General features: G+C 37.4%; 1 protein-coding gene across 2 annotated transcripts in view; it reads left to right on the plus strand.

Moving 5' to 3' along the window:
- Positions 1-22,053, plus strand: part of GAS2 (growth arrest specific 2) — a 90,457-nt gene that overhangs the window by 64,253 nt on the left and 4,151 nt on the right. The window lies entirely within an intron of this gene.

The following is a 22,053-nucleotide window of genomic DNA, read 5'->3' on the forward strand; positions in this document are numbered from 1 at the left end:
TTAAATATTGTTTTGAACAATAAATTGAATTCTTTATATGATAGGGTTTAAAAATTCCTAACCTAAAATGTTTCCCAGTCAAAATGTATATATTTTAAATGTATTTTAGATATTTTAAATTTTTCTTTTTAAGTGTATTTCTCCTGTGTCTAAGGTGTAGAACCATAATTGTATTCAGAATTCTGTGTAGAACTTTCAAACCCAACTCACGTAAATCAAGTAAAATGGTAGGCTGCAAAAAATTCAGTTTTTCAGAAATTTCAGTGGTGCTCATGCAAATTTCTTTTACTTAACAGCTTCCTCATGATTTACTGACAGGCAAGAGGGAGAAGATAAATTTAGCATTTCATAAGGGTACAAAGAACCCTGTTTCTGTTTCATTCTCTCCTCTCCACCCCATTTTCTCAATGTATTGGCAAGCCAAAGAATGATATCATGGCAATTTCATGCTGAAAGTGTATATTGTTCTCATTTCCCTTCTTTTCTCTAGTCTGTAGAGTGGTGGGATTTTTTTTTTCTGTTTTGTTTTTAAATTTAATATAGTGTTTGCAAAAGCTACTATAGTAAGTCCTACTTAACAATTTTTAGCAATTTGGACATAACTCAGATTTTGAAGGAGGCCATGCAAACCTGGTCTGCATGTATTGATAATTGTGTATAATTTTGTTACAGATTCAGCTATAATGTAGCTAATTTACTAAAGGTTACAGTAATTTTGCACTAATTTTTAAAACACATTTCCAACTCAGGGAAAGTAATAGCAAAGGGTTTTATTCAGGAGTTTTTTTATCAGCTATTATCATTTTAGTATGCAGTCTTGACCTAGTCCTGAGTCCCTTGCAAACAGCTCCAAAAAAATTCAATCTCTGAGAAGTAAAGCTGGTTCTCAGTGCTTCAGGAAATCCCATCAGTACAAAAAAGTGTTGAGGACAAGTAAGCAAACAGTGCTTTTGGAGTATCCCAGTATATACGGAATAGTGGGGCAAAGGCTTTTTGTTAAATGTGCAAGGCATCCCCATCCCTGCTTTCAGAAAAGCAGTATGTCTGTGACAGACTGGCCAGGCTGCTGATGGTGCTTCTCTCACTCTGTCTGCTCTCTACTGTTCTTTCCATTTAGTCCAAAAACTGGCCTGAGGTTTGAGCCAGGGGAGAAGCCTTAAAGCTCAAAGCTTTCTGCTGTATACCATGGTGTCTGTGGCATGAAATCTTTGCTGTAGGAAATAGGGAGATCAGCTGTTTGATTCAGGTCTGCACTGTGTATATATGTATATCTAAAAGGGTCGTCAGTGAGGATTTTTTGAAGCCAAGACTCTGGCTGTATTTGACTTCAAGCCATCAAGTAATTTTTTGCAGATCCTAGTGAATATGAATGTATTGACATTTAATACTTCAGGAATTTTTATGTAATATTCCCTTTTTGTTAATACTGAAGTAAAGAGTCCAATCCAAAAACTAAGAGTATCCTGATGAAGAAATATTATATTGATGTGAAAATAGACATAATTACATTTTACTCTATGATCTTCATGTTTCTTTAACTGTTCAAAATTCATAATAACTGCTTAGGAGATACTTTGAGAGGAAAGTTACATGGAAAGAATTTCTCAGCACTGGTTCTTAGTATTAGCAAAGCTTGTCTAAGGGAAAATCTCTGGAGTTTTATCTCTGTTTAGAGCTACTGCTTAGGGCTATCCATGATGTAAATAGAACTAAAAGTTAAAAATTAGTTAACAATTAGTTTTTACTTTCAAGATTAACATAATAACAAAAACTGTTTAAAAAGCAAAGTCATTTTAGAACAAAAGCTAATACTAACTTAATAGATTCTCCAGTCTGAAGAAGCTTTGTTTTACAACACACATTCATTTTGCTTTATTCATAATACAGAAGTGGAAAAATGTTATGAAGATCTATTACGATCTACCAACTTAACACATGTGTTTGCATTTAGGTACTCTTGTCTGCTTTATACCCCATCTTGCCTGTGCACAGGGTACTTCATGTATTCTAGGAGTCTGTTTGGGTGTGAACACAGTTATTCATGGGTGTGTACATGTGCCACACTACTATCTGTGAAACCATAGTCCTTTGACTAAAAGTTTAAAAATTTAGGTGATGTCAACTCAAAATACATCAAGGAGGGTTAATATGTTAACTGGGTAAATTTTTATGCATGCAGGTGAATTAAAAGTGAGAACTGTACCCTTTAAGTATGGCAAATGCAAGAAGGAGATCTTGATTTAACCTTCTCTGGTTTGGCCCTGAGTTTGAAATATTCCTGTCTGCATGCTAATTTTTAATGTAGCCAAACTGTTTTGCAGGACAAGTGCACTATAATGAAAAGTATCTCTTAAACTGCTTATAGGGAGAGACACTGTGAAGACATCAGTGCACAAAGATTCTGGAGAAATTACTTTCCTCAGTGCCAGTTGGGAAACTGGTTCCTCACTAAAAATGGAATAAAGCTTTTAAGATTTAACAGACCTGTAGACAGTCAACTGAAATTTTTAGAAACTGCAGCAGTGGTTCCTAGTCAGGTCTGTGTTTAGAATATGAAGTAGATATAATTTTGGGCACACAGGGTTTCTTAAATGTTCAGATGGAGCATGCAGCCTCTTCTGTGATAACCTGAAAATAGGAGGAGAGGTAAGGTTAAAAAAAATCTTGCCTTTTCATGGATTAGGATATGGCCAGGGCACACCATCCACGTGTGGAACAGAGGAAGCACTGTCTGCTGCACAGTTCAGATGTAGCAGCAATGAACAACAGACAATATTTGAGAAGGCATTTCACTCAAGAATGTTTCCATTGCTTTTTCAGCCTTTACCAAAGCATCAGCTGATCACCCTATCAAAGGAAAATCTATTATTCTGGCAATAATTAAAAAGTACATTTCTGAAAGAAGTGAAATCTAAGGATAAAGTATTGAAGGATGCAAGGATACTTGCATACTTGATGTGTACACATTGGATTTGTCTAAACATAGCTCTTCTTTTTGTTACATTTTTTTAAATGAGTTTTATATAATTCTTGCTACTTTAGTCATGATTTAAAAGCATACATGCAATAGAAGTACTGCTTCTGTTCCTATTATGTGTGCTCACTCTGCCTTCCTGCCCTGAAATGCAGGACTAAATGTCATAAAATTTATTCAAGCTTTGAGTAAGTGAAAAGTGGTTTGTGTTCTCTAAGATGAGAGTCGACATAGAGCCTAGCTATCCACAAATGAGCACTGAGGAAAACACCTTTGCCAGGAATCAGTTCTAAATCAGAAACAAGTTTGCATATTAAAAAGGAAAGGACAGACACTCTGAGCTACTCTGTTAGAGTAATCAGTGTCTTTTTGGCAACTAGCACATTCTCCCTTTCCAAGATCTTTGCCAGAACCTAGAACGATGTTTCTTCTGGTATTTGCAGAAAGATATAAAACCGATGAGTGCAAAGAGATCCAGCATACTAGAATATATACAACAGGGAATTTCCATGTGACTGAATTGAAGTGCTGTCAGGTTACAGCTAGCAGCTATCAAAACTAAACTGAATTACTAATACTAACTTTAAATAATTCACTCCTGTGTCAAGAGAGTTACCAGAGTCCTAAAATTATTAAATAGCCCACAGAAAAATAGCACAATATGAAAAATCTGTGCATTTTTTAAGTCTGATTGCTTCTCCTTTTAACCCCATCAATTTTTTATCTTTAAAATTCCATGCCAAGGAAGCGTGGTTTTTTGGTAACATTTACTGCACTTTAAATGGATTTCAGGGTTTGGCACCCGGTCAGCCACTCACAAGTGTCATGAAAGTACAGTAAACTCCTGGAAAGCATTCCAAAGATAAACTTGGAATTCCACAGAACAAAAGTGATAGTATTACCATGATTTTTCCTGGATCTGTCTCATGGAAAAGTGAGGATTATGAACAAAGTTAGTATCAGATGTGCTGTCAAAGTAGGGCTGTGGAGAACAAGAACATCAGTATTTTGTCTTTTATTGCCCAAATTTACCAAACTGGTGAATTCTGGCAGTTTCATGTCCATGTAAAATATCTTGGGTTTGGTCAAAGCAGTTAAAAATTCAACATTAACACACCAAACTAGATGAGACTAATTTCAGCTGAAATTTATTTTGTGCTAAACTATTAAGAATAAAAGCCTGAATAAAAAAAAGCCTGAATCACTTCACCATCTGAAGTGATTTATATGTGCACAGTTTAGGACATTTGTAAGATTAATGTGGTTGAGAAATACTTCTAATTTGTATGTTTAATTATGTTCAGTATTAATGGAGTAATAGTGTGAGGATATACATGTAGATCTGGCAAGGGGATTCAAAAAATGGGTGTAATGACTGTGGTGAAGTAGCACTGAGTATGAAATGAAGTAGTTAACTTCCATACCTGAAAGTCATACATTTTTTAAGCTGAAATGTCAATTCTTAATTTCTCAGTGGCAATACAACTACAGACCAAACCCATTTTAAGTTCAAATATGTTAGAAATTTGCTTCAATATGATGGCAATTGCTAATCTGGGCCCAGAAAGAAGGAAAGAGGTGTAGCAAGAAAAGTTGGTATCAGTGAGATAGCATGCAGCCATGTTGTCATATGTTAATTTCTGCTCATGCTCTCATCATTAATGCAACTGATTCACCTCTGACTTGCATTTGGATGGCTATTTTTAGAAGCTGGGAGAGTGACCAGTTGTGGATTTCCTGTTTTCACATTGCAGCAAGAGTAAATTTTGTCCACTTGGTATGCTAATTTAAATTTTCCAGCCATTTGCACTCTTCTCCAGTTGATGAACGTGGTATGTAATTCCCAGTATTACTTATGGGAATTACAGTATTACTTATACTCTGGTCAAATTTGGCCCAAAGACTTCCATGCCAGTCAAGTCGCTTGAGGTCTTGTAGATTTGAAATATGTAAAATACTACAGATGGCATTGGATTAGATGTGACTCCCTAGCCAAATATATATGTGTATTTGGATCTGTAGTCTAAACCAGTGACTGCACTCTTGGATAAATAGTTTGCAATCTGCAATATCTTCATTTTATTTAAAGTTTTTCATACCACTCAGATGATTTTCACTTTTTTAAACACATTAGTATAGCTTTCGTTCATTACTGAAAATGCTGGTTTCATGGATTTGCAATGACATAATTTCATTCCAACTTTGTAACATCATGCCCCACAGACTCACACTGACATCATTTTGAAAACTTTGAGAGAATGCTTTGTACTATTTAAAGAAAATTAAGCCTAAGGATAAACATTATTGAAATAATGCCACTCTTGCTCTCCCCTCATAACCCAGTGTAAATTAGAAGGCATTTTAATGAAACCCATGGAGTTAAATAAATTTATTGCAGGCCTGTTCATTTAAAAGAATAACTTCTAGTCTAAATTCGAGCAAGATCTAATAAAACAATCTGCCTCTAGATACTTTCCAAATGTAATTTTCTTGCTTCTGCATGTAGCTCTGTTGATTTAAAAACCAGGAGATGGAGGTAGGAGACAGTTTCCAGATTTCTGTGTAACTGTTTTCATCATTTTGGTGTTGCCCTTAACTGTTCATATATAAGACTGGAAAACATACCTTGAGACTTTTCTGTTCTTTGCCTATTAGATTTTATCTAAAAGCACATGGACTAGAGTTTCCAGCATAACTAGGAATCATAAAACAGAAGGAATCTGAGGCACTCTGTAGGCAGCCAACCAGAATCATGGGTATCTGGGCTTTGCATAGGTTTTCTGGAGTACCTTACAGAGTCCTGACAGTTCTCATGAATATAATTGGTGTTAGTTGAAGGAATATTATCTGAATATTGCCAGCTCACTGAAATTTTTCTGTGAAATAATTTTCCTATGAAAGCTGCTCCTCTTCCATTAATGGGTCAATGGAAGCAGTGATACTGCAGGGCAGAGTTGGCTGGCAGTGTACTCACTTCTTGGGACCTTGGGTTTTTCAGGTATTTCCTTCAATTTACATGAAACTATAAAGATTGCTTCCATTTATAATGTACCCTATACGTAAAGGCAAATTGAGCTGGAAATTTGCCATAATGAGAACATAGTGTTGTTAAAAGATATAAGGGTGGTTTTTTTTGTTGCTGTTTGTTTGTTTGGTTTGGGTTTTTTGGTTTTGTTTTTTTTGTGAATTGACATTAGAGTGAAGCCAAAGGACAATGTTAGCAGAGACTTGCTGGTGCTCAGGACTATGATGAGGAGATAATGGGGGAAAGAGTGAAATATAATATAATATACGAGTGATGCATTTTTCAAAGTGAACTGCTCTACAAGTAAAAAAAAATTTGTTCATTACTGTCTGTTCGCAAGACATACAACAACTAATGGAGCAAATACAGACTTATACACATTATTACCTTTAATCTTAAATGTTGGTCAGCTCATGTTTTTAACCTTACCATGGTCCACCTACAGGCTTATGAAAGTACAGGGTTACAAATCAAGGAGAGCATTTTTCAAAAGAAGAAAAGGACATCAAATTGAATGAAGCTGTAGAAGTGGAATTGTATAAATATGAGGCGGGGGGGGGAAGTATTTTTCTTTACTGAAGTCTTCCCCCCATTCTTTGTTCTTCCGTCCATGTACTCTTCCTTCTTTAAAAGTATGCATTATATAGTCCAGGATGGAGAGAGAGTGGCATTGGTCCAGCATCCAGAGTTCCTCACTGCTTGTTAGAAATAGGAGGGGTGGTAGGTGCAACTCATCAAGGGCAGGAGGTGGAATCTGGAGTGGTGGAAACCTAGGAACTCAGAACAGAGCCTTGGTGGGAGGAGATGGGATTGCAGCTACTGCTGCACCTACACAACGAGGAGAAGCAACTGGAGGCCAAGCCTTCACACCATGGTCCAGAACTTTCTGGGAGAGTCAGAGTAGAAAATATCTTTCAGTATATTGGGAATTAATTTACATTTCTGTAGAACTAGACTGTGACTTAGGGTTTTGGGCAAATTAACCTAAAATAACTAAAATAACTTTTAGGAATGTGAGTTAGCAGCTACTACTGCTCCACAACAAATGTCCATATGCAGTGTTTCACCTTAATGTAAATGTTCAGCAATAGCCCCTACTGGACTGACACTAAAATTGTACTGCAGCTCTTTGAGGAATATTTTGGCCTCAGAATAGAAGACAGCTAGGAGATTGGAACAAGAGCAGCTCCCTGTTTTGTCCTTGCCATTCTGGGGTACTGGATTGCTGTGGGACACTTGTAAAATAAGGTTTGCACTGCTCTCTGTTTCAATGCTCATTCCTTTGTGCTTCTATTCCTTAGGAGGTTTTCATTTTCTCTCACCTGTAATCCAGACTTCCATGAAGCTTGTGGGTTAGGTTATGAAAAATACAGGAAATAAACATCCTGTAGAGGAAAGATGGAGGAAAAGTAGGTGAATTAAATTACTGAAGTATAACCCATGCTTGAAAACAATAGATGTATCCCAATTTATTTATTAATTGGTGATGCTATTAGAAAGGATTCTTGTAAGCAATATCCTCAATATAGCCACATTTTAATGAATCTTTTTGTAGAGGATAGTATAAATAATAGCTTCCTTCTAAAAGACCATATTGTTAAATATATTTACGATGATTAGACAATAGAATGTAATTTTGAATTAGTCAGAAATAAAGGCTGGATTAATTTATTTGCATCTCTATTCTAGGATTGCTAAGCAACCAAGGACAAATGGCTTTTTGTCTGGCTAGTATATTGTATTGCTTTAAAAAGCTTTTTTAAAGAACATTCATTCTTTGGCACAGGGATAAACTGATTGTAAGCCTATTATAGCTTCTCTTGGATAACTTCTGGATTTTGGTACATGATCTCCTCAGGCCAGTGTAGTCATATGAATGAAACTTCCCCAGTTTTATATGTCTCACTTTAATTAAACTGCATAACTACCATCATTGCCATGCATCATGTTGGTGGTGTTCTTTCATGTTTGTTTCTTTATTTTTATGTGTTTATTTTAATAAGTTGCAGTCACAGTAAGGCAGGGGCTAGTGCATATTGAAATTGTGCACTATAGGTTCTTCATCTTCAGGAACATACAGACAGCTCAATAATTTTGAGCACTGACCAATTTCATCTGCAAGCATTCAGTGAGGAGCTATGTTATACATATGTTAAATCTTAAAAACTCCTAATTTCAACTATATCTACCCTCTGACTGGTTTTATCCTAGTTATCAGAAACTGTACTTTTTATTGTTGATATTTTATCCACACATATTCACAGTTCTTACCTTTGACTAGCCAGCAAGCCTGTACACAGATGCATTGGAACAAGTAAGTCTTGTTATGCCAAGCCTAGAGACTTGAAGTATAGAATTACAATATATTTACTTGCTGAAGAACATGTGAGAAATATGTCTTTAGAGCTTATAATTAAACCTACAGCTCATAAATTTGAGGAAATTAAATAGTATTATAGCTGTTACATATTATTTTCTCTTATGGGTTGGATCAGACACCTCAGCACTTGCCATTCCTGAAAGTGATACCATGAAGGAGTAAAAAGCCTGAGTAGCAATGGCATTATTGAACTTTTCATGCAAAAATGTGTAGGCAGTTTCTGCATCTGTAAAGTGTAAAAACAATTCTGAGAATGTCCAGAAAAATTCAAATCTTTCTGGTATTCTTCTGTTGGGACCCTCACTTTAAAGCTATTGAATTTCCTTTTGCTTACTTGACAGTGCCAAACCAAATGAGGCAGCTGCTAATCTTGAATAAATTCATAGAAGGCAGAAAACCATCTAAAAGTCAAAGTATTTGTGACACTGACTAGTAGTGCAGAAGACCTCTACAGTGTCATATGTTTTTTAGTTCTTCCCAAAGATAAATCTGCAAGCATAAAACACATGGCATTCAGTTCCTTGTTAAGGTATCCAGAAATGTTTCATTTTTATTAGGTTTTATTGCATGAGGAAATGAAAAAGCGCCACCTATCCTTTTTGAGATCTTCATTTCTCTAGAGTATACTTTTTTATTCCTATTTCTCATGCTTTCAATTGATTGTGATGTTTGCCTGCCTCCTTGTGATTTTCCTTATTACTGCAGTCCTGATTTGACGTCTTCAATGGTTTTGGCTTTGTGGGGGATTTTTTGTTGGTTGGTTGGTTTAGTTCGGGGTTGGGTTTTTTAACAGGCTATACTAAGCTACTGAATTGAATTGTGATGATTCTAGACATGCTATTTATTTATTTATTCTTTTGTTTGTTTGTTTGTTTTAGACTTCACATGTTAAACTGAAATGCTTTGGTCAATTTGAGGATGTATCTCAACTAAACTTAATTTTGAATATACCTTAAACATAATTTTAAAGTTTATGGATCATGTTTTTAACCACTAAAGGACTGGCAGCGTCTTTATTTCCACAGGGGGCAAAAGTCAGTGATCTGGGGAAAATGGCCAACAATCACTTTTGTGACAAATATTACAAAGATCACAACTACAGGGAAGGTATTTTTGGGTTTGCCGTACTGGTATCCCAGAGGATGGGGATGCATAAGAAAAGAAACAAGTAAGCATTTTAACTCCAGCTTCTGCATTAATCTTGCATACCCTTGAAAGTAACTATTTGAAGCAATTTGGAAGGTAAAAAAAAAAAAAAATCCAGCCAGGGAAACACATCGATTGCTGCAGTTGGATGTATGTGGTAACTGAAATCAGTCTGTGCTGGACCTAAAACATCTGTCACCACATGCACATTGCTTCCAGAGGCAGGCAGTGAGAATAATTCTGTAGATGAAGATGTGCAGTGTTCTGTTTAGTTGCAGGAGGTACTTTCTTTAATTTGGATGTTTTGAGGCAGAAAATTAGAAGAGACAGAATGAGTCTTGATAAAATAGCTGGAGAACAGATGGCACTTCAGGATTGGTAAGAACATTTTCATGTACTTCTGCAATCCTGTAACACGAGCATGTTCACATGCAGCCCACGCACATTGGCATGATGAAACCCTAGATCAGCTGAATTCAGTGGCAAAATCTAAACAGATGATCAGTCTGCATGAATACACTCTGTAAGTGACTCAGCGTCCTTAAAGGAATGTAACTTTGGAGAATCTTGATAGTCTGGGTAAAATTAATTCCTTTTTGTATTCAATGGGGTTTCTGTTTTAAATTTGTGCACAATTTATAGATGGGACTCATATTTTTATTTCTTACTAAGTTCTGCCTCTAACTGAATAGTACCTCACTGCTCTAATACATTATTTTAGAGGTATTTCTTGGGGGGTAAAAACTTAGTTGACTTTAGAAAGTAAGAGAGAATTGCCTCTAGCTATTTGGGTTTCTTTAAGAGAAACTTTTCAGGGCCCCAAATGCTAATTGAAAGATTAATCATTGCAATTAAGAAAATTAGTTGTTTGTTTGGGTTTTTATTCAAAGGTAAGAGTAAAGTCTTTTTCTTCTTTTTAAGAAATCTCTCATAAATTTATTTTAGCAGCCTCATGCTAATGTTTTTTAATTTTTTTTCTTAATACAGTCTTCCCCTACCCCTATTATTTGATTTTAGTACCTATGGTTTTCCATAACTCCATCCAGACATACCATTTGCAAGTTGACACTTTCACTTACTCTCATAAACTCTGTCTGATTTCTTTTTATGTATTTCATCTGTTTGCCATATCATCTCTTCTGCTGAGTGTTGCATAAAGTATTTCTTATGAGTCAGTGTTGCAGCTAAGAGCAACTAGATTTCTGCTCAATATCACACATTTCAGTTGATAGGGACAAGGTCCTCCTTGTGGCTGGCTCAGACAAATTTGTCTAGAGAGTAAGGAACAAAAAAGCGTCACCTTAATTGCCCTCAGAGCTCAATGCAGCAGATGTCACCCAAAGTGCTTGGAAATGCACAGTCCCTTTACTTGCTAATGCCATTCTGAACATGAATCCCATATAAATAATTTTCCTTGACATGATTAATCTTTGTCCAAGGTATAAATGCCTTCACTTGTCAGAAATACACTTGTTCTTAATGAACAGGAATTGTCTTTACTTCTGCATCTGTGTTATTTCTTGCACACAGAGTGCTCACCTATGCTGGATGCTGTTTTCAAACAGTAAAGCAAGATCTAGTGTTAGACATGAAACATATGCTATTTCCAAATTCTATAAAATAGTTTCAGACAGAAGCCAAATGTAAGGTTTGAGAGAAAATTAAATAAGAATAAGAATTTCAAATGTCCAAACTGTCACGTGATTTTTATCAGTACAAAAATATATCTCAATTTCAGTTAGTTAGGCAGGAATATTTGGAATAATTATTTCAATGAGCCTGCTATTGTCTGGAAGCAGAAATAAGCAGCTTCTTTAAGTGCAATATCTTTGCTACAGTCAGTTCCAGTGTCTTCCCTTTGTAGAAATGTTTAACACAACTGGTAATTCAAGAGGTCAATAGCTATCTGTGCCATACAGGACTTACCTGGCTGTGGTTTCAACCTCTAAAACAATTCCTGGCTGCTTCAGGTTTATGAATAGCTGAACTCCTGTGCATTAGTGGTTTTTGCCATTATACCAAGCATATTGACTTCATCTCTTGCCATGCACAAATAGATGAAGAATGTTGCTTTTTTTTTGCAATGTGAAAAGGGAAAAATTTCCATTTCCTCACTTGCCTTGCAGAAGGCAAGATGTTATTTCATTATTTCTAAGCATCTTTGATGATACACAATGACTGCAGAAATGCTCACCCTCAATCTGGGACTTCTACGCTAATTAAAGGATTGTTCTTCAATGTCTCAGGCTTTATGAGATCTTTCCATTCACTTCACTGTGCTAGTGGATCTTTCTTTTTTCCTATCCCATTCCTGTAAATTTCTCCGTTTCCTGGGCACAAATATGGGTCTTTGCAAATATCTCAGGTCCTGAGGTCAGGTATCACATGCCATTTTCTTTATCACTGAAACTTTGGAACAATCTCTACTATCTCTTCAGCAGACTGTGTATCAGCTAAAAATCATGGCTGTGCTGGATCCCATACTTTATGAGACAGTGTTGGCAGTCCCACTTGCAGTTTGTCCTTTCAGTCTTTTAAGTTGTAATTACTGTGAGTTGCCCTGAGATTTCCCTCTCTATCCTTCACTATCCCATGCGCTACATCAGTTCAGGATTTCAGTGGGCCGCTAGATTCTTGCTTACTCTTAGATGCCTGTTAGAAAGAAACTTTCTTTCCCTTGTCTCTTGGTTGGAGACAATTTAATGGAGAACATTCTGGAATGAGTTGTCTCCCTTTAAGAGTTCAGATAATCCCTTTCCACTAATAAGGAATAAATATGAGTAGATCGAAGTGAAAAAAACCCACAAAAATTTATTAACAGACAGAATGCCAACAGGCAGGAGAGGAAAGGGAAAAAAAAAAAAGGTAAATAACTAAATAACTGCTAGTTACTAAATTGCTAGACCTCACAACCCCATGAGAACAAAGAGGGCCTGAAATGCCAATCCCAAAATGGCTGGAGGACATGCGGGGAGATGACCTCACACCCTGCACTTCTAAAATGGTGTAAGTCTCTGTCTGAAGTTTCCCTCATCTGCCTCACGATCATCATGAAAGGGACAGAGACTGAGGACCACTGAAGAAAAAGGACCCTTGTCTGAAATTCTGGCCCTGTTGGAGAAGGTCACTTGCCAAGGACCCTGAGGCCTGAGCACAGCTCCTGGCATTGCTAAGCTAGTGTTCACAGGTGTGTTTGCTGTATGCTACACTGAACCCAGTGAAAGGAAAAGAGGGGCACTTTGCCCTTTTGCAACAATAACCCTGGAATTTTTCCCACCTCTTGGCTTGGCTGGACTTCTCTTGAGGTTTTGGGTGGTCCCCACAGAAGACCCCTCACCTATTTTACAACCACTATGACAGACAGACTGAGATGTACGAAGCCTCTCCATCAAAGACCGAGACATGAAATCCCTATGTGAAAAGGCCCCCCCCACACTCTTTCCAAGGACTGGGACTGAGACCCCCAACCCGGGGGAGGTGTGTGGGGGAGACAAGCTGACCAAAGCAGGATGGATGTTGCAGGTGTGAGCAGTGGACCCAGAAGACAGTGGCTCTTGCCCACCACTGAGAACATGGACTGTGTATACCCTTCTTCAAAAACCATTTTTCCCAGAAAATACAATAGACTACTTTTGATTCAATTTCAAGATTCATCCCCTTCCCCCAATCCAAAAAGAGTATAATAAGAGTTTGGATGAACTGCAGCCCTGAGATCTCCCCAGACGTGACCTGGTGAACTCCACTGGCTGGACATCAAAGGCCTTCGTCTATGTTTGGTAGATATATACCTTTCTTTCTCTTCCTCCCTCTTTTCCTTATTCTTCCCTTTTTCCCCAATTCCTCCCCAACGCATTTTGCTGTGCTTATTCAATAAAGGTGCATTTGTTTATGATTATTACTGCAAACGCCCTGTGCCGTGTCGATCTCAGATCTCTGAGATCAATTCACAAACCATCACGAAACCCATTCGTAAGGACGGATCGTGACAAATGGCACCTCCCAGGTGACCGCGTGGCCCCAGGAACAAGAGATGGTGACAGTCCCTGAAGGGAAGGGAGGAGCTCCAGGGCCGTTCCAGAGGCAGATGGAAACCTGCAGGCTGGTGTGGGATCCATGCCGCTGCTGCCACGCTCTGCGTCGCAGGGGAGGGGTGGCAGCAGGAGGAGCAGGCCAGGGGGGACACAGTGTGTCCCGGCCCCAGCACATCACTGGCTTTTTGTTTCCACTGCTGGCAGAGTTTGCAAAGTTCACTTTGGAACAGTTTCTGATTGTGAAATGCACTTTCCACGAATGGCTACAGTTGGAAATCCAAAGCTGCCACAAAAGAGCGAGAGCTCTGCTCCCATCTTCTCTCCTGGAGCAGGGTCGTCAGCAGGGATGTGTGGAACTCCCCCCAAGGAAGCTCAACCCCGATAACTACATTCTCTCCAAGCCAAGGGGAAAAAAAAAAAAAAAGGGAAAAAACCAAAACCTTTTCCTGAGCAAAGACCAAGCAACCCGTGAGCAAACACTACATGGTGAAAAACAGCAAACCTGGGCAGGAAGAGTTTGAAAATGCCCATGATCTCAACCCCACATATACAAGGGTCCTGGATGCAGGGTGATGCCTTAAGTTTTAGCTTTCATATTTTTCAGATTTTGTGCTGCCTAGCTGTGTAGTTCTGAGCTTCATATCAAGTGTTAGCAAGTTCTCTTCACAGGGTAGGCAAACAAAACAATTCCTTTTCTAGCCTGGGACCAAGGACAACTGTTACAAGTTTCAGGCCCAAGAACATAGGAAGAGAGAAAGCAAGCAGGATGGGACTTCATAACCTAAAGCTATAATTGGATCATTAACTCCAATATGCAAATGGACCAAACCTTATAGAAGCGTGAGACCTCATGATCGGTCGTGCATTTTGTGACCATTTTGGTTCATCTTGGGTGTAGCCCTGGCCAGGATCTTATGCTGCCCAAGGTGGATCCATGAAGGCTTTTTAATAAATCCCTACTTCATTCTTTAACTCTGTCTAGGCTCTGTTCTATGTCAGCCTTCTCAAGAAAGAGACAGTAACAGGTTTTTGGCCCAGACAGATATGGAATACAATACTAGTATAAATCACCCCAGGACACCTTGGCTCTCAAGTACTATTGTCTCCAACATTCCAGTGGGTACTTCTAGGCCACCTGTTTGTTAATCATTTTGCTCATCCCCACATCCTGTTTTCTTACTTCCTTATTCTGTCACCACCCTGCTGTTGATATACTTCTTACAACCCACAATTGGCTGATCTTCAGTGATACCCTGTTAGATTTATCAGAGTACTGTTTTCAGCAATTGATGTTGCCCCTTTTGGGAGGCTGTGGTGCTGTCCTAGTATGATGTTGTGCTGATAGATCAAATGGAAGATTTTTCTGGTACATTGTTCCTGATACCACTGCAAACATGCCATTTACCTGCTCTCTGCTATAAATGGAGGCTTGTGAAACTACTTATTTCTCTTAGATCATATAGGGCTTTAATAATTTAGCATCCTATTCAGTTTTAGACAGTTTTAGTCTTCATGATCAAATATGTATTTCCTAGCTTCTTTCAGACCTTTATAAACCCAGATGTAAGTAAGCCATCACCTTTTCCACATCTGTACCTCTTCTAGGGGAACTCTCTAGGAACAATTTACAAATTTTTTCCCCGTGGTATTGGGTTTCTGACCTGATTACATGCTAGTTTCCTGAGCTGTGACTAAATCTTAGTCAATTTTTGTTTTCATTTCATATTGCTGTGAGGCTTGGTGGAGATTTGCTTTCTGCACAAACCAAAAGAGTGGAGCAGGATTTAGCTCTGTGTAATGGTGAAAGGCACAGGGTTGAGATACTTGGGAGCACTGTTCCCAGATTTTTAAACTGTTTTACAGGTTCCATTTGCCTTCCTGCTAGGAGTAATTTGCAATCATGTATGACTTATAAGTTGCTTAAGCAGTGTTTTAACATAATATAGGTCATACCAACAAGGTGGAGTAATATATGAAGTGTTTGTTTTTGAGCTACAGCAGTCTGATTTCACTGCAATCACTAGCCACTTACTTTTCTGCCTGTCTTCAGCACAGATGTTTTCTATTCCCAGTTGTGTTACCAGTGCTGCGCCAAAAACACAACATCATAATTATAGTAGCATTATATATATATATATATATATATATATATATATATATATATATTCCATAAGCACTGTAAAAAACAAGATTTTTGACTGATAAGGTAGTTTAACAAATTGGGAAATTATTGCAAAAATAAATTGGAAAGTCATGAGGTAGAAATGTCAAAGGAGGTCCTAATCTCTAAGGCACTAAAAAATGGAATATAAAAGGTTTGAATAGAAACTGAATCCCAAAAGACAAAGGCAGTTTCATTTTAACTGCACTTTATTTACCCTTGTTTGCTTAAGTTTTTCACAGAAAGGACCGGTTTTGAAAATGGAGGCAGTTGCCAAATGGACAGTAATACCAATTTAGAAAAAGGAGAAATCAACACACAAGCAAAGTGGCTTATCAAGAAAAGATGAGTTGGGTGCAAGCAATTCACTTCCTCTTCTAAATGAACACAAGAGCTCTCTGCTATGTGTTTTAGTGAAATAAAACAGCTGATGTTGTTATGATGTGAGATGAAAAGGAGAACGAGAAGGCTGCTTTGAAAGGAGTGGATTTAATTTACAAAGGATATAGGGTTAGGGTTTTAAAACCTTTATCCTATTGGCCTTTTCACAAAAGAAAAAATCCTACTATTTTAGCAAAAGGGTCTGGCTCAGATTTCCAAAAAACATGACCCAAAATACATTTTGAAGAATTGGACTTCCCATTGACTTCATTAGGAACTCCATCACTCATTTCTTGAAAATGTGGAACTGGTTTCACTTGGTAAAAAAATGTATCTGTTACTGAGTAAGTGTCCAGCAAGGAGTAGATCTTCACTTTATTTATATATTTAAACATTTCCATCTTTACTTTATTTCAAAATGTATTACTAGGGTAAAGTGTAAAACAATAGGTAATAACTATTTAATAATATAAGACAATATTATATTACAGTAACAAGTTATAGCACCTAATGTTGTATTGTATAATGATACTGTAAGCTGCTATCACTTTACAAATCCTGAAGACTCAACTGTGAAATAGAAAAATGATAAAAATATGGGTAGGGAAGAAAATTTAATGAAAACACGCTTATAATTAAAAATTCTGTCCTAGAATAGGGACTGTTAAGGGTGTCTGTTGCCCACTAACGAGTGGGCACCCCACCATGAGTCTCTCATTGTGTCTTAATTGAAGAGAGATGGCTTTTTTTAAAGAGTAAGTCTTTTTGAAGGTACAGTGGTATCTGTGACAGATCACAATAATAATACTATCTCATTCTTACTGCTAAAAAAAACACTTCACTATTGATGTGTGTCTGCTGCAGGTATATAAAGCAGTTTGGAGTTGAATATGGAAAATGGTACAAAAATATGAAATTGAACCCTAAATTCTTCATTGGGCAGATGAGGTATCTTGCCATATATTAAGTAAAAGATAGTGTTTGTCTTAAAGATGCCACTATATATAACATAGCACTCTGCTGCCATTCTTTTTTTATATTTGGTACTCTTATTATCATAGTAGTTTTTGCCTAGGAGGATTACATGGCATTTAGTACTCAGTACAGTTTTGCAGAAAACCTCAGTTTTAACTCCAAAAGGATAAGGGTTTGCTTCCTGTAGCTGACCTCCTTAAGGTCCTGCATGCAGAGAGATGTCTGCAGTCCTCTTTGATGAATTTGGTTTGCAGTGAAGTGACAGCTAAATTTTGAAAATAAGAAAAGTGGATAATTACACCAGCCGTTTTCTGTTTAATGCTTCTAATGCTTAAAAAGCCCTTTGGGTATTTACATATCTAAATGATTATTTAGATGTCTTTTGGGTTTGTGTAAACAGTCTGTTTGTTCTTTTGATCTGAAACAGAGGTTGTTTCAATGAATTAAGTGGATACCTGTTGTTGTGTTTGATGCAGACCAAGATGTAACATTAAAATAAAATTCTTTATAATTCAAAAAGTATGTTAATTCTTAAACCAAACTGTAGCATAGCTAGAAATATTGTGACAAGCAATTAACATATGTTCTTGACATATTTTTTTCAGTCTGAGCTTTTTTATTACATTTTTTCCAACTAAGAGAGATTTGTTTCATGTGATTTACAACATATAACTTCCCAAAAATGAGAGGGAGATGTTAATCCAGAGTGCCATCTATTTTCCATGTCCTTATCATGGTGTCTGAAGAGAGAGGAAGTGCAGGCTATTTTACTGGGGTTTTAGAAGGACAACACAGAAAGTCAGAGCTGCTCCTTAAACAAATCCATATGTGATGGCTGAGGTTGCATCATCTGGAACTTTTAAAACTAGAAGACATTTTTATCCAAAATATTTTTGTATAATCCTATATAAAGAGGGGAGCTAGGCAAAATGTGACTTAATGAGGAAAGACAAGGGAAAATGAGGAGTGCATATTTCCTGGTTTTCAGGTGGAGAAAGACTTATTTTTACTTATTTTTACTTATTTTTAGGGTAATTTAGGTTGGAAGGGACTAATAAATTATCATCTGCCAAAATATACATTAATAGACTGCAAATAGATTACTTCAGTATGGATGAAGAATTAGTACCTGGAATTGGCTACATAATTTGCACTTTTTCAGATTTGTAGAGGTGATGTTTAGTTTTAATCCCTTGGATGTGCACTCAGGCACGTAAGTGACTCCTTGAAAGTCTAAAATGAGCTTTATTGTTTTATTAGAATAAAACATTTCTCTAAGAAGACACAAATTCTATTACAAAAGGGGAATGAAAGCCAAGAGAGAGTGTAGTTGGAGGGAAGCTTTCTAGCTTTCCCACTGGAAGCTGATTTTCTTCCATATTCTGCTGGGAATTACTCCCACGATTCCTTGTGTGTAAGGGAGTCCTCTGTGTGTAACAGCAGTACTGCCTTTTATAATGTCTATGCTACAATGTCTATAAACTTCTTAAAATAGGACTGTATCTAAATAGAATCTGGCTGATGATTAAATTAGATCATACTTCAGGATTTTGCTATAAATTTTATGAGGAATTCTAGTGATGAAGTTGCATAATCTTTGCTAATGAGATATTTTTAATGTCTACATTTGGCTTGCAAGCAAATAATCAGGAGCCTGTTACAGACTCGGGTGTTTTCGGGTCACTGAATTCTCAGAGAAGTAGAAAAACTTCATGTAGCAACAAACAGTTACCTGTAACTTTCTGAAAATTTGCATCCCTGTTTGAATGAATTTAGAAAACTTCTGATTTTGTATAAATGCCTTCTACCACCTGCTATGGGCAGCCCCCAGTCATCCTGTTTGAATGGACTATTAGCATGGACTGTTAGCAGGACCTTTTGCATGTTTTGGTGACTGTCAGGGATGTTGAGCCACTGTCATCAGAGCCTCTGGGTAGGCATCCAGCTGGACAGACTTTTCTGCACACTGCCAGTGTTCCAGAGCCTTTCTCAGGGCTTCACCAGCTAGACCTGCTTCCACATGAAGTGATACATCTGAGAACTTTCAGTGGCCACCTTCAAGCAGGCCTGGGTAACTGCCAAGCACTGGAATCTCTGGGGATTTTGAAGACTAATTTTGCTGGCCCTGTTTCCTGAAGCAGTGGTGTCTCAAATCTGCAGATAATACTTTTTCATCTTCCATACAGATATGTGCATCAAATTCCAAGAGTTCACCTTTTGCCAGTGCCAAACATCAGTTCTTATCACAACTGGGAAGAGAAAGACTACAGTCTCTTATATGGAAGAGATGTCCTGCTCCATGAAAATGTCCACATGAGCTCTGCCCTGCAGAATGATTTGTCATTACTTGACAATAACATATTCTAGATACAGGCCCAGAGATTCACTGGGGCACGCTAACAGCCTAGATCTGACTCCCATTCCTGGTCTGAGATTTGTATCCTGCTCTCACTTCGTTGTTTTTTTTTTACTAAGAATGGTTAGTGAATGCTGAACACTGCTGAGATTTCAGAAAGTAATTTATTTTTCATAGACAGGAGGGTCAATCATCAAAAGTGGTGTGGGCAAGCTGGAGCAAGATGATTCCTAAATAACATCAGCAGAGGTTGCAGCAGAATCATCACCTAGATGTACCACATCTGAGGGTGCCTTGTGAGTGGGTGTGTGTGTACCTCTCAGTGGAGGCAGCAAAGCCTTCAAGCTCGCTGTGAGCAGCAGTCTGAGACAGTAGTGCACATAAGTCTTCAGAACAGTGGTATTTCCTTAGTGTTGGCCTGTGATGCTTCTGGGAATACTGTGAAATGTATTGATCTAGAAGCCCATTTCATGATGCTGTTCTGAATGCACTCAAAGAAGGATCCTTAAGTCCTAAGATACAAGCAACAAGATACATCTACTGATGACAATAAGTCTAAGTGGCTTATATTCAGTAAAATTTGATTTTTTTCTCATTAGCAATCTCATTAACATTTCACTTTTGTGAGTGTGAATTTTTTTTTTTTTTGCCTTAGGTTGCTGCTTTTAGTTTCCAGAGCCCAGCCCAAGTTCCTTTTGAGTCAGCATGGTTTTTGTGCTGGCTTTTGTAGTACTTGGATCAGATCTAAAGTGTGTAAATCCTCCTTCTTTGGCCTCTCACCTCCTGAAATATTCTCTAAGAAAGTTACAATCTGAAGTGTGTCACCAATGAATCAAGAACGGGAATGCAGGCAACACACTCCATGCATTTTCAGAAGGTATAAAAGCAACTTTATTGCAAAACTTCATATTTTGATAAGAACCTGCTTGGTTCTTAATAACACCTGCCACCCTATTGGTTAGTTAGGAACAACACCTCTTTGTAAGCATCTTTCCATAACATCATGCATAACATGTTCCACATGTTCACAAAGTTAAGAATTGTTTTAATTCTTTCTCTGAGCTTTCTCACAACTTCCCCAGGATGATGCCTGGGAAAGTTATCTGTTTCTTCTTCTGCCTAAACTGTCAGCATCCACAGAAGTGTGACAATATTGGGCCAGATTGGGCCAGATTTTTAGTTCCTATAAAACAGAATAGATTTTTTTTTCAAGTCAGTAAAGCACTGCTTATTTAGATGAACTTATTGTTTTTACATACAGCCTAATATCTCTTTAATAAGACATCAAACTCACCAAACTTAAGGTATGTGAAACCATAACTGCTTAGACTATATTTTACTCTGAAGCCAAAGTCCTATGCAATGACTGCTCAGTGTCACCTAACTTCTATGAACTATTGTCCCTGTTATCTCTGGATGCAGCCTTGGTGCCTACCAAGGCAATCATTTCTTCCTCTGTAATGCTATTTTCTGGTCCTCTGGTTTGTTGTATGTTTGGTTCACTGTAGATTCAGTGACAGATTCAAGAGAGAAGAGCTTTAGTGACAGCCCCACTTCAGACACAACTGAAATAATGGAATTTATGGCAATCATAAACATATGTCGGATTTTATTTTTGGATGGATTTTCTTAGTTTTAGTTGGCTGGATAGCAGTGTGAAAATACATGTACGCCATGAATGTATTTAAATTGGTACTCATAAACTTTATTATTGTAAAATCCAACTTTTTCTTCTCAGGGATCTCATGCAATTGAAAAGGTGAATTGGATGGAATATGAAATCTCAAAGGTTTCATCTTCAGCTGAAGTATTTTGGGGAGAAAACTGCTTTTTGAGTTAGAAAGTAGAGCAAGTTGTTGGTGGTTTTTTCCATGCTAAGTCTTTCAAACTTCTGTGGAGCTGAAGCAATTCTGAAACTAGCAGAATTATTTTGGATTCATGCTGATGTTACTAACATCAAAATATGACTGTAGGAGTAAAATGGTGCATTTGTGACACAGCACAGCATAAACAGTTACTACATTTAGGATGTAGGAAAACTCTGCCTGTAGAAAGCAAGCACTCAATGAATTTTGTAATAGTATAATAACACAAGATAAAGATCAAAGAAGGGAAAGATAAAAGATGTGCATTTAACCCAAGCATCAGGAAATAGTGTGTTTATAGTGTGTTTGCACAGCAGTCAGCAAGGGAAATTGAACCAAATATACTTTTTGCTAACTTTGCATCTTCATCAAAAGCCCAGGTACTAACTGCTCTTGGAATTTGAATCCCCCTATGATAATACAGGGAAGCTGAAATTTAGGCACAATCAACCCCTCCCCACCCCATGTTGTATTGCACCAGTTTGGCTTAAGTTGTTTTAATGTCAAAAGTTTTTGGGGCACTTCTCAAAACTTTTTAAGGCATTCAAAGAGAAGAAAGTTGCTAAATAAAATTCTCTAGACTGTCTTAAGGCTCTGTCTCCATTTGACCTTCAATTTTCAAACTTGATGCAAAAACCATTTGCTTCTTTCATGATACATTGTCCAGACTAAAGGCATGATTCAAATCTCATATCCTTGTCAGCTCAAATCAAAGTTTTGAAACTAAAATACCAATCTTGAGATAAAAAGTCTGATTCT

This window comes from Molothrus aeneus, chromosome 6 (assembly GCF_037042795.1).
Source record: "Molothrus aeneus isolate 106 chromosome 6, BPBGC_Maene_1.0, whole genome shotgun sequence".
Taxonomy (NCBI): Eukaryota; Metazoa; Chordata; class Aves; order Passeriformes; family Icteridae; genus Molothrus; species Molothrus aeneus.